Consider the following 10,636-nt stretch of genomic DNA (forward strand, 5'->3'; position numbering starts at 1 on the left):
AAACCAAACGGATTTCTTCTTCCCCTGCCGGCTGGCCTCAAGGCTCCTGGCCACCTTCCTTGCTAGCCTTGAAGGTCCCAGATGCCTGGCCAGCCTGGTTGGTGACCCCATCGCTGAGCAGGGAAGCGCAGCAGCACACAGCGCTGTCTGTAAAATCAGGCAGTTGCAAGTCCTACCTGGGCACCTTGGACCCAAACTGCTGCTGCTGGACAGTGAGACCCTGTGGCCGTGGATGCTTCCACCATCATCTGCTTCCTCCAAGGCTGAGTAACTTGTATTCTTTCATATGATCTTTGAATCTAGATTGTTATATTCGTACAGCAAACCACATATTAAGATCTGACCCAATCTGCAGATGGCCCAGGTGATAAGAAACTACAAGGTAAGTTGTATTATAAATTCTGTATTATGCTACTTATAGGCTGTACTATATTGACTCTACTTGTAGAAATCCTGTGCCATTCCAACAATGAATTCTGTGCTACACTAATCATAGTATCCCATTAAGAAAATAAAGCTTTAACTGTAACTATGATGTAGTGCCATCATCATTCCACCAAGGCTGCCTAAAAAAACCTGTCTGTCCCCTTTGTGACAGGAGTAATTTGAAAGAACACCCCACACCCCCACACCCCCCCCAGTAATATTTGTATTGACAGAGCGTTGTCTGAACACCTCAGGCTGTGAGCTGGAGCTGCTAGAACTGTGTATTTCATCCTACAGCTCACATTCAAACAGCTGAAAGCCATCTGTTCTTATCTCTAGTTAAGCTTAGATTTATGTAAGGGCAGTACGGAGACCATCCTACTGCTCCGAGCAATAGGACAAACATTTTAAATGTGGAAGTTGCTACCACTCTTCCCTTGCCAGGTCAGAATAAACAAAGCACTGCGGCTGGCTGGCTGTGATGGCTTCAGCAGGCAGATGCTCGCGCTCTCATTGTGTGGTATGATCTGCGTACACATGGAGTAGCCCGTGCTCCCAAGAACCTGCAGCAGGAAAGGAGCTCCTGAGAATACAGGTGCTTGGAGTGGCACACTGGGGTACCACAGCTACAAGTGTTATGAATCCAAAGGTGCCCTGGGCAGGTGCCGCTGGACGCAGCAGCAGGGGCTGGAGTCAGGCTGGCAGACAGCTACTGCGGTTTGGTCAGCCTCGTTCCCCAAACGCAAAGCAAGCCCTGAAACAGGGCCAGTGCTACACTGGGGAAAAGGAATTTGTGCTGTTTAAGACTTGCTTGTAAGGTAACATGAGACAGAGGCAGTATCACAAGGGGGGGCGTGTGCCTCGGGAGCACTTGTGCATTGACAGAGCAATTCCCAATGTTTGTGTTGCATCAGTTCTGCAAATACTTCTTATTACAGTGCATAAGACACAATACCTGTCAACATTAGCTTTGTAAAGAGAGACCGTTTTTCTTCTGTTGACTAATTATCCACCGAATATATTCAGTTTGAAGAGACACTTCAATAATTTAGCAGGCATGTGCCAGGTAATATAGGAGCTTTTGTCTTACGAGTGGCATAGATCTTCAATCATGTGTAACTCAATCTCTGGCTTTATGTATTCAAGGAAGTGTTTCGTATAGCTCCTGTATCAAGTGCCACTGAAAAGCAGGCCTAGATAAAAGATTAAGGTAATGCTCTTAACTGTGAATAGGGCAAGTTTACCCCTTAACGTCCAGTATATCTTTTGCAGGCAATACAGCTTTATACATATGAAATGTATATGCTGAGATCTGATGATGAGTTTGTTGTAATAACAGAAAAATGCTGGAAACTGCACGTTAAATACCCAGGTCGGTTAAGTCTCCTTATGTTATGGTGTATGAACCAACGCTTTGTAGTTTGAAACGGAATGCTTTCTGTCATTAACGTTTCTTAAATGCAGATCGTTAGTGCTGCACAATTTTGGTTTGCTGGACCAGATGAGGACAATGGTAATGTTCAGTTCCTGGGAACACTATAAGGCAAAACTCAAGTAATGGGTTTTCTTCAAACCCTCCCAAGGTACCTAATCACAATTGTGCCATCTCCCAGAAAGTTGTGAGTTCAAATGTCCTTTTCCTGAGCCACTGTCAACTCTGTAAAGTGCAGAGATAATGCAGTAGCTCAAACTACTCTCAAATGACTAAAACCGGAGTTAAAATACAATCTTTTTTTTCTTTGGAAGGACAGCTGTCTGCCATGCTCCAGCTGTCTACCATGCTCCTGCTGGAACAGAGTGGGATTTATAAGAGCTCAAAAGGACAGATATCACTTACTGACAGGTAATTGCTTTCTGCAGATATCTGACTCTTTTCCTTGGAGATTTTTTTCTACATAAAGTTCATTCATAGTCTGAAGCAGCAGGGTTGCAGACAGTAATTGGTTATTTATGCATTAATGTTTAATTTATGGAACAGTACCTATATATTTGTAAAGAACCACTTTCACATCTGTTGAATGTTGTCAGACCAAACATTAGTATGTAGCATTTCAGAAACGCATTCACTGGACTGAAACGAGTTTTCACAAAAACACAAAAATATGGAAGGTGTGTATTAAAAGAGAATAGCTCAGCAAAACCTTTTCATTGAACACTTCTCCTATTGAGCTTTTCTTCAACCGTTGGCAATTCAAGCCATTCTGTAATGCTGCCCTATGTCTTTCACAATAGCTTAGGTCATCCAGTCCATCATCTGAGCACCTTTCTTTGGCAGTCCTGCCAGCAGCAGTGGGGAAATGAAAAAGAAGGTGATTGAACTTTCCTAACTGTTCTGAACATGGCTTGGCCCAGGGAAAGGTTCCCCAGTAGTAACTTGCCTATCACGGAGTCATCTGAGAACCTACTTGCTACCGCCTGGCTCTGACTAGGCCTCCTTATCTCCATGAACAGTGCTGCCAAAGCTGCCCTTTGGTAAGGAAACTTCAGAAAAGTTGGGTTTTCTTCTTGTTGGCTGATGAAAATGTTCTTTGAGGCTGGTCTCCTTTAGCACCCCCAGGCTGGCAAAAGGAAAAGCATACTCCAGGAAAGAGGATGGATTTCCTGATTTAGTACCAATCTATAGGCTTCATCCATAAGCTTGACTTGACTTTAAAAATACAGATCAACTGGCCTATCGACCTTCTTGTCTTTCTGAGAATGTATGTAATGCCTACCCTCTTTATTGTCTTATGCTCTTCTCTATGTGCTTGCCCACTAACTGAGAGCACGACGTAGTGGCTGGGCTGTGATTTATGAGGAAATGGCCTGCCTTCGTTTCAGTTGTCACATTCAGCTGATGTCATTGTCCTCCTGTGATGGTGAGGACATCATATTGCTGGCAATTGCCTGTTGAACTGTTGATGGCTTTTCCTCATCAGCAATGGCTGCGATGCTCCAGCTGGCTGCTGTGGGTGTTGTACTATAAGGGGCTGGATGGCATCACCCGAGTGAGATTTGACCCTTGCGGCCTGCGACTGTGCTGCCCTGTGGCAGTGCGGTGACAGGGATTTTTGTAAAAGGCACATTTCAGGCCTTTTGAGAAGTAGAAACCGGAATCATTCTGCCCAGACTGCTGTCCAGGTAACTGTGTTTTTCATTTTAAATACCTTTGCAGGCTCCATGGATATAGCTTTTGTTTCCAGTGCTGATATGTTGTTTTGATGTCTTGACAGCTCAATTGTGTTCATATCCTGTTCAGAGCCCCTGCAACGGATCTTTGCTGCCTTGTGTTTGAATAGAGTAGACATGGTAACTAGAAGGCTCTAAGAGTTTCTAAGTAAACCTGTAAAGAAGTTTAATTACATACCATGCCTATCTTTTTTTTTTTTTTTTTTTTTTTTTTTGTGTGTGTGTGTGTATGGTATTCTCACTTGGCCAGGTTCATTGTGGGTGTTAAATACCTTCTAAAAGTATGAGAAAGTGGAAGGGTGATATCAGAGTAGATGTAGATGGATTATTTATCTTATTGGATGTGACAAGGCAGAAGAGTCTGTATTAGTAAAGTGTGAAATACAGCAACCTGGAGAAGAGAACAGCACCAGATTAAGGAGGCGATCCAGATGGGTGACACCTGGCTGTGCTCACTATGGGAAGTTGGATAGAAAGGGCCCACCTGAGGTCTGATCCAGTGCTGTTGATGTGTTCCAGCTCTGAATTCACTTTTCTTCAGCTGTTAAGAATGTCTGTTATGCCCATACAACTGTGTTGTCTGTCCTAGAGCTGAGACATCTTGTTCAACATTCTGTGTCCTGACTACTCCCTGGTTGGAGTGGGTGGGCAGTTCCTGCTTGGTTTGTGCTGCCAGCGTTAGGTGTAATCCCATGAAAAGGTCCTGGGTGTGGAAAAGGGATGTGGCCCTGGCAGCTTTGGCAGAGATTGTTAGGAACTTTCTGGAATTTTCTTTTCCCTTTTTTTTGATCAGAAAATACCACTTAGTTTTAATGTAATGGCTCAACAAATATTTGAAAAAAAATATTAATACTGTTTCAAAATACCTGAAAATTTCTGCTTCCTTCCCTTAAAGAATACAAAATGATTCATTCCTCATTTTAAAATGCAGTTTATGTTTTTTTCAAAACACTAACAAAAGTAGGAAGTTACAAATAATATTTTCCCAAAGTACAACATAAAATTGAAATACTGAAAACATTTGTTGAACTATTTTGAGATGCAAGATTTGCATTTGACTCAAATGGAATGTGTTTTCTAAAAGAACTTTTTCAGGGAGGAAAACCCTTTTGTCTGATAATTAAATCCCAGCCTGAGAGAGGTGGGACAATACTTCCATTAGAGCGAGACAGAATTTCTGTGCAGAAATTGAGGAGAGGAACAGTATCTGTATTGGAGGTTGTGTTCAGGAGACGATGACTAGTGGGTTTGTGTCTTTGTCTTTCCCTCCCTTCTCCCCATGCTCTGCTCAGCCTTTCAGATTTGGGATACCTGAGCCTGTCCCTGAAGAGGTTCTTCCTCCATGGCATTGCCAAAGGTAAATTTGAGGAAATGGGCAGTATTTTGGCCTATGTATTTAATGTTTTTCTGACATCGCCTAGTGCTGTCAGCAGCAGGAAAACGTTTGCTGGATCCCTCTTTCTCTTACAGCTTCTGTTCACCGTTATTTACTACCAATGGAGGAGCTGTGGATATCTGGATAGAAACTTCTGGTCCAGAAACCAACATGAGTCGTTTGCTTTGTCCTGTTCCTTTCCTGCCTTCTCCTACAAAGGAAAGAAGAAACTAAAGTAAGCTTGTGCAGGGTTTCATGGATTTGTTGCCTGATTTAGTTGCAATATGAACATCACAGCACTTTTCATTAGTTTATTCACTAATAGGCCAAAAAGCGACTATCCCCAAGGTCGCAGGGAAGGCAAGGGTTACTATTGCTCTAGGCCAAGAGTTTACAATACTGATGATAACAAAACTATTTGGTATAGATGCCAACAATGCCAGAAAGCAAGTCACTATTCTGATCAAGGACAGTATTTTCACTGCTCAGAAAGCCGGCCCAGCTCTCTGCTGTCCAACCATGACAATCCCTGTTTGGCAGGCCCGACCAGATCTACAGCACCCTTGGTGCATTCTCATTCCAGCTCCCCACGCTTTGCCAGGACTGGGTAGTCTGTTTGCCTGGGACATTCACACACACAACTCCCAGGAGGCTACCGGTGATAAACAGCGTGCTGCAGATCATGGAGGAGAAATTGCCCAAGAGCAGAGTCACCAGCGCCACTTTGCTGATACCAGCACCAATAAATGTGGGTTTGACTACTCCAGGTGTACTGCAGCACATGTGCACCACTAGCCCACTGAAGCACCCTTCCTTGCTGACCCAGTCCTTGGTCCCAGACGGGTGGTTCGTTCTTCCCCTGTGACAGGCATGACAGACACAAGAGCATGTGGAAGAAGGGCCAAGCTACTGCGAGCAGCTGAGGCTCCAAGAAGCTCAGGAAAGGGTGATGGTGGCGGTGTGAGCTGCAGGGAGTCTTCCTGCCACAACTCATCTGGTAGAGAGAAGCAAAGGAAGCTCTGACAGTGGCAGCACCCAGCAGTAGCAGTGGAAATCCATCCAGTGGACTTTGATTCCTAACATTGCCTGTTGCTCCTGGGAAGTGCAGGGCCAGAGCAGCGGCAGGGAGAAACAGCAAGCTCTGGACACATACCATCCATAAAGAACAAAGCACAACGTTCCTGAATGTGGAAGTTCAGTCTTTGCTGATAGTTGCAGGTGTATGATCAATGTGATGGCACAGACTCTTGGTTTCATTGGCCATTATTCCTCTTATGCCTGTTTTTTATTTAGACTCCTATCCAAGGCTTACATTGCAGCTCTGCTTTCCTGCTGTGGCAAGACCCTCCAAGCAGCTATGAGCTCTGCAATTTCTCTCCCTAAACTCTGTTTAATTTTTAGGGAATCCTGTTAGCTGCTGCCGTGATTCAGTTTGTCCTTTGTCATGGTACAGACACACAACTTTCATTTTGCAAAGGGATGTCAAAGTGGGAAGGCAGGACAGTTTGGAAAAGTAGAACTAGTCTTTAGGACATTTCTTTTCACCACTCTCTCCAAAACGTGTGTGTGTGTTCCAGCAGAGTCAGGTGTCCCATTTGTTGCTTCTGTCAATCCCAGATTTACCAAAGTTCGTATCCATGTAACATCTTAGTATGTTATCGCAGGTTGCTTGCATCATTCAGATCATTCTGTGACCACTAGAGCTGATCGTCTGCTCCTGCGTAACTAGTGTAGCCAGCAAAGGAAATAGAGCTTACTCAGCATCCCCAGTACTGAAATACTTCAGAAGAGGAAATAGTCCTGTTGGAAGATTCCTACCAAAACAAAATGCTATTCAAAAAGCAGTCCTGATTAGGAACATCCTCTACTCGAGTATTTTGTTACAAGTGGCCCAAAGAGGAAGAATTTTTATTTTTTAATTCTTGTTGCAGCAGCAGCTCTGAGTTAAGCAATGCTCATGGTGTGTTCAGGGCATCAAAGCAGAAAATCTGAGACAAAGGGTCCAGATGCAGAATTTCCTGCTATAACCTAAACCAAATGCCACTGAATGCAGCTTCCCTCAAGATCTCCCAGCTACGCTACTGTTCACAGCCTAGCTGGTGGCCAGCATCCAGACTGAGCATTAGCAAAACTAACAAACCAAACAGTTCCCACAGTAAGTCCCTTGCTCTCCGGCTTACTTATTTAACTGCGGAGCTTCTAAGAGGGTTGTTTCATCTACTCTTGTTGCAATAACCAGTAAGCGGGTATCCATGACAAAACCAAAGGGCACCACCCTACAGCAACGAAGTCTTGGCTAAGCAGCAGCAGAAACTGAAAAAGGTCAGAGCTCCACAGTAGCCCTGCTCCATTTTAAAGATAAAAACCCATCAGTTTCATAGAATCATAGAATTGTTTAGGTTGGAAAAGACCTTTAAGACCATTGAGTCCAACTGTTTCCTAAGAAGTGAGGGAGGGTCTTCAATGGCTTTCAGGTCAGACCTGGGCTGTTTCAACAGAATTCTCCCTAAGACACCAGTGGAAGAAAGGGAAATGCTCAGACAAGTACACAAGGAGAGCACAACAGAACTTCACTGACATTCATTCTACCTCTGCCTCCCAAGGCAGAGACAAGGACAGAAAAGATGGCAGAGGGCAAGGAACAGGGCTAGCGCTGCTCCTCCAATGAATATGCTACTCTTTCCCCATCTCTCTGTCCTGTTCTTGTGTTCCCAGAGCTACAACCCTCTCTGCCATAACTTGTGTTTTTTCCTTTAGACAGGGACCGTTTCTACATGGTTCTGTACCTGCATGGTCTTGCAGTGCCACCTTCTCTAAGATTTTCAGTGGAAGCCAGGATGCTTGGCTTGGTGATCTGCAGCTGCTCCATTTCGCCTTGGATACTGCTGCTGAAGTCCACCAGAAGGGGCCTTTGTGTATCAGTTTTGCATAAGCCTCAAGGAATAGATTAACATGTAAGTAAAAAAGCCAGTGAGTTCTCTGAACTATGTTGAGTTATCATAAAATTAATCTTCCCAATCTGTATGAGGAAAGGATGCTCTGGATTTGCAATACAAATCCTATACACTAAGAATATGGGTGGTTGTACACCGCTGCTAGAGACGACTTTAATCCCAGCCATCTCATTGATTGACCAGTGTTTTATTTCTTAAGAACTACAGAGAACTAAATACAGCCCTACAACAGCATGTATCGGATATGTGTTCCCCTTTTTGCTCGCAGTCTGCTTCAGATTTGTGTTAAGCATTGTGCAGCATTCCCCAAGGCAGCTTCATACCTTGAGATGCGCCTATCTCTGCAGGAGCTCTCTTTGACCAGGGAAACTTGAAACATTCTCTTCTTGGGTACTCTTATTGTAGTAAAATCACAGGAATGTATCAGCAAATCAGCTCTGTTGAACTCCTGCAGTTTTGATCTGATGGCTGGATTTAATCTGTCAGTGTTTTGGGAGGATGACTGCTTATCAGAAGAATGAGGGGGAAAAAATGTCAAAAAATTTAAAAATCAGTTCCCATAAAGTTACCCTTACTTGCTCTCTCTTCTCTTCCCTGCTGTGTTTGTGGTAACAGCTCATCAGACCCTGTGCTTGTAATATCTGTACCATGAGACTGCAAGAGAACTTCTCTTCCTCTAGGAAAGAACAGGAACCGGGATTCCTCCTCTGAGAGATGTGGGGCTCATGCCTGAAGAGGATGTATGTGATGTTTTTCTCCCCCGACCAATGTAATCATCGAGAACTGAAATACTTCTGGTAGCTTTTGCGAACTCTGTGAGCCTTGCCTTCTTTGCAGAGGAGCCAGAGTCTATGTGGACGATTTGAACCTTTGCCATCATTTGGAGCAGAATGAAGCTCTGTAAAAGGACAGCGACTGAATGCCAACTGGGTTGTCATTAGCCCGGGCGGCCCAGGAAGCAGCTGATGTGCAGTTTGTGGTGGAAGTCATGCAGACACAAGGGGTATGACTCAGTGATGGAGAGGCCCCGGCCTCTGGCTGTATTCCAAACCGAAGGTGGATTCTGGGCTTGCTGTTGGGATGGACCAGGGACAGCTAGTGGCTGCACGCACGCACATGGCTGCATAAAGCACAAAGGCTCTGAGGATTCCCCTGTGGCCCTCCCTTTCGCAGAAGGCTGTTAATGTTGCAGCGATGTCTGGTGCTGCTGGCCCTGTTCCTCCTTTCTTCCACAGTAATCAATGGACGCATGTCCTGGTCTTGAAGTCTGGCACTTTAGGAATGAAAAGCTTAATGGCTTTCCTTGGCTTTTTTTCCCCCCTCTTCTTTTCTTTTATGAAGCATAGGGTGTTTAGAACTATGGAAGCAGTGCAAGAAAAATATTAATGAATAACTATGGAGTGCAGACATTAATGCATTCCTTTCTTTTGAAATAACTGACTTTTCTCTGTGGGCTCTGTAAAAGAAAAATGTCTGCGGAGTCTGAACCTGCTGTATAGGAGCCAAAGTAGATGGTGATTTAGAACTTCACTGGCTTTTTTGTTAAAATGTTACCTCTGCATTTATCATGTGGCCAAAAATCATCTCTCTTTCTCCACACAATGATAACCCTGAGGAGGCAAGGTAAGCCTAAGGCACAGGGGTGGTTCCTGATGGCAACTGTGAATGAAAAACGATTTCTAGGACCCCCTCCCACACCCCAGACTCTACCCGACGTTGGAGGAGAGGAATTAAAGTGTTGCGAGCACTCTACCATGGGAGTGCTCTGCAGCAGTGGATTTTGAAGCCCCGAGTAGCTTTTGCTTCCTGGCAGGTATGGAGGGGTACGCGAGCTGCGTGTGGGGCTGCGCCAGCAGCAATGCTCCAAGGTTTGAATCCAGCCTTCCCGGGCCAGGGCTGAAAACCGCAGGTCGGCTCAAGGCGGCGGCGCCTGACAGCCGGCCTTGCTCCAGCTGGTCCTTCGAGGGAGCGGGAGGCAGAGGGTGCCCGCGGCGGAGACCCCCGTGTCCCGCCGTCGGTGGAGCCGGGTGGGTGCCTCGGTGCCCCACGGAGCCCGGCTGCGCGGGCAGGCGCTGTCCGGCGCCCAGCGGAGCAGGAGGCTCAGGAACCTGCCCGAGATAGCTGCGGGGCTCAGCTCAGCGTTTAACCCCCCCCGGCCACCTCTCCCCGATGGCGCCCACCCCTGCCTCAGCTGCCTCCCCCGCCTCGCCCACCCCGCCCGCCGCAGCGGCTGGCGAACAGGGCTTTGTCCCGGTGTCCCGGCCCGCCGGGACTGAACGCTGCAGCTGGGATCATTGTGCAAGGGACGGGGGAAGGGGAGTGCGACGGTGCCTCCCGCCAGGCGGTTTCCTTTGGCGGCCCCCGGCCCCCTCGCCTGCCCCCGCCGCTCCCCGGGAGCCGCCGGGACTTGTAGTCCGGCCCGGCCCGGCCCGAGGGGCTGCCCGTAGGGGACCCCGCCGCCCCCGGGGGGTCCGCAGGGCCCAGCGCGGCTCCCGCCCGGCCGCCCGCCCGCCGGGGCCGGGGCCGCTCCGACCGCCCCCTGCGGGACGCCGCGGCCCAGGGCGACCCCGCTGCCGGGCCGGAGGCAGCGCCCGGGCCCCCGCGGCCCCCAGGGCCGGGCAGGGCCGCGGCGGGCGGCGGGCGGGCGCGGAGCCGGACTACGGGCCCCGAGCGCCCCTGCGCGGCGGCGGGGCGGGGCGGGGCGGGCGCGGCC

The sequence above is a fragment of the Falco punctatus genome (genome assembly GCF_963210335.1).
Source record: "Falco punctatus genome assembly, chromosome: 10".
Taxonomy (NCBI): Eukaryota; Metazoa; Chordata; class Aves; order Falconiformes; family Falconidae; genus Falco; species Falco punctatus.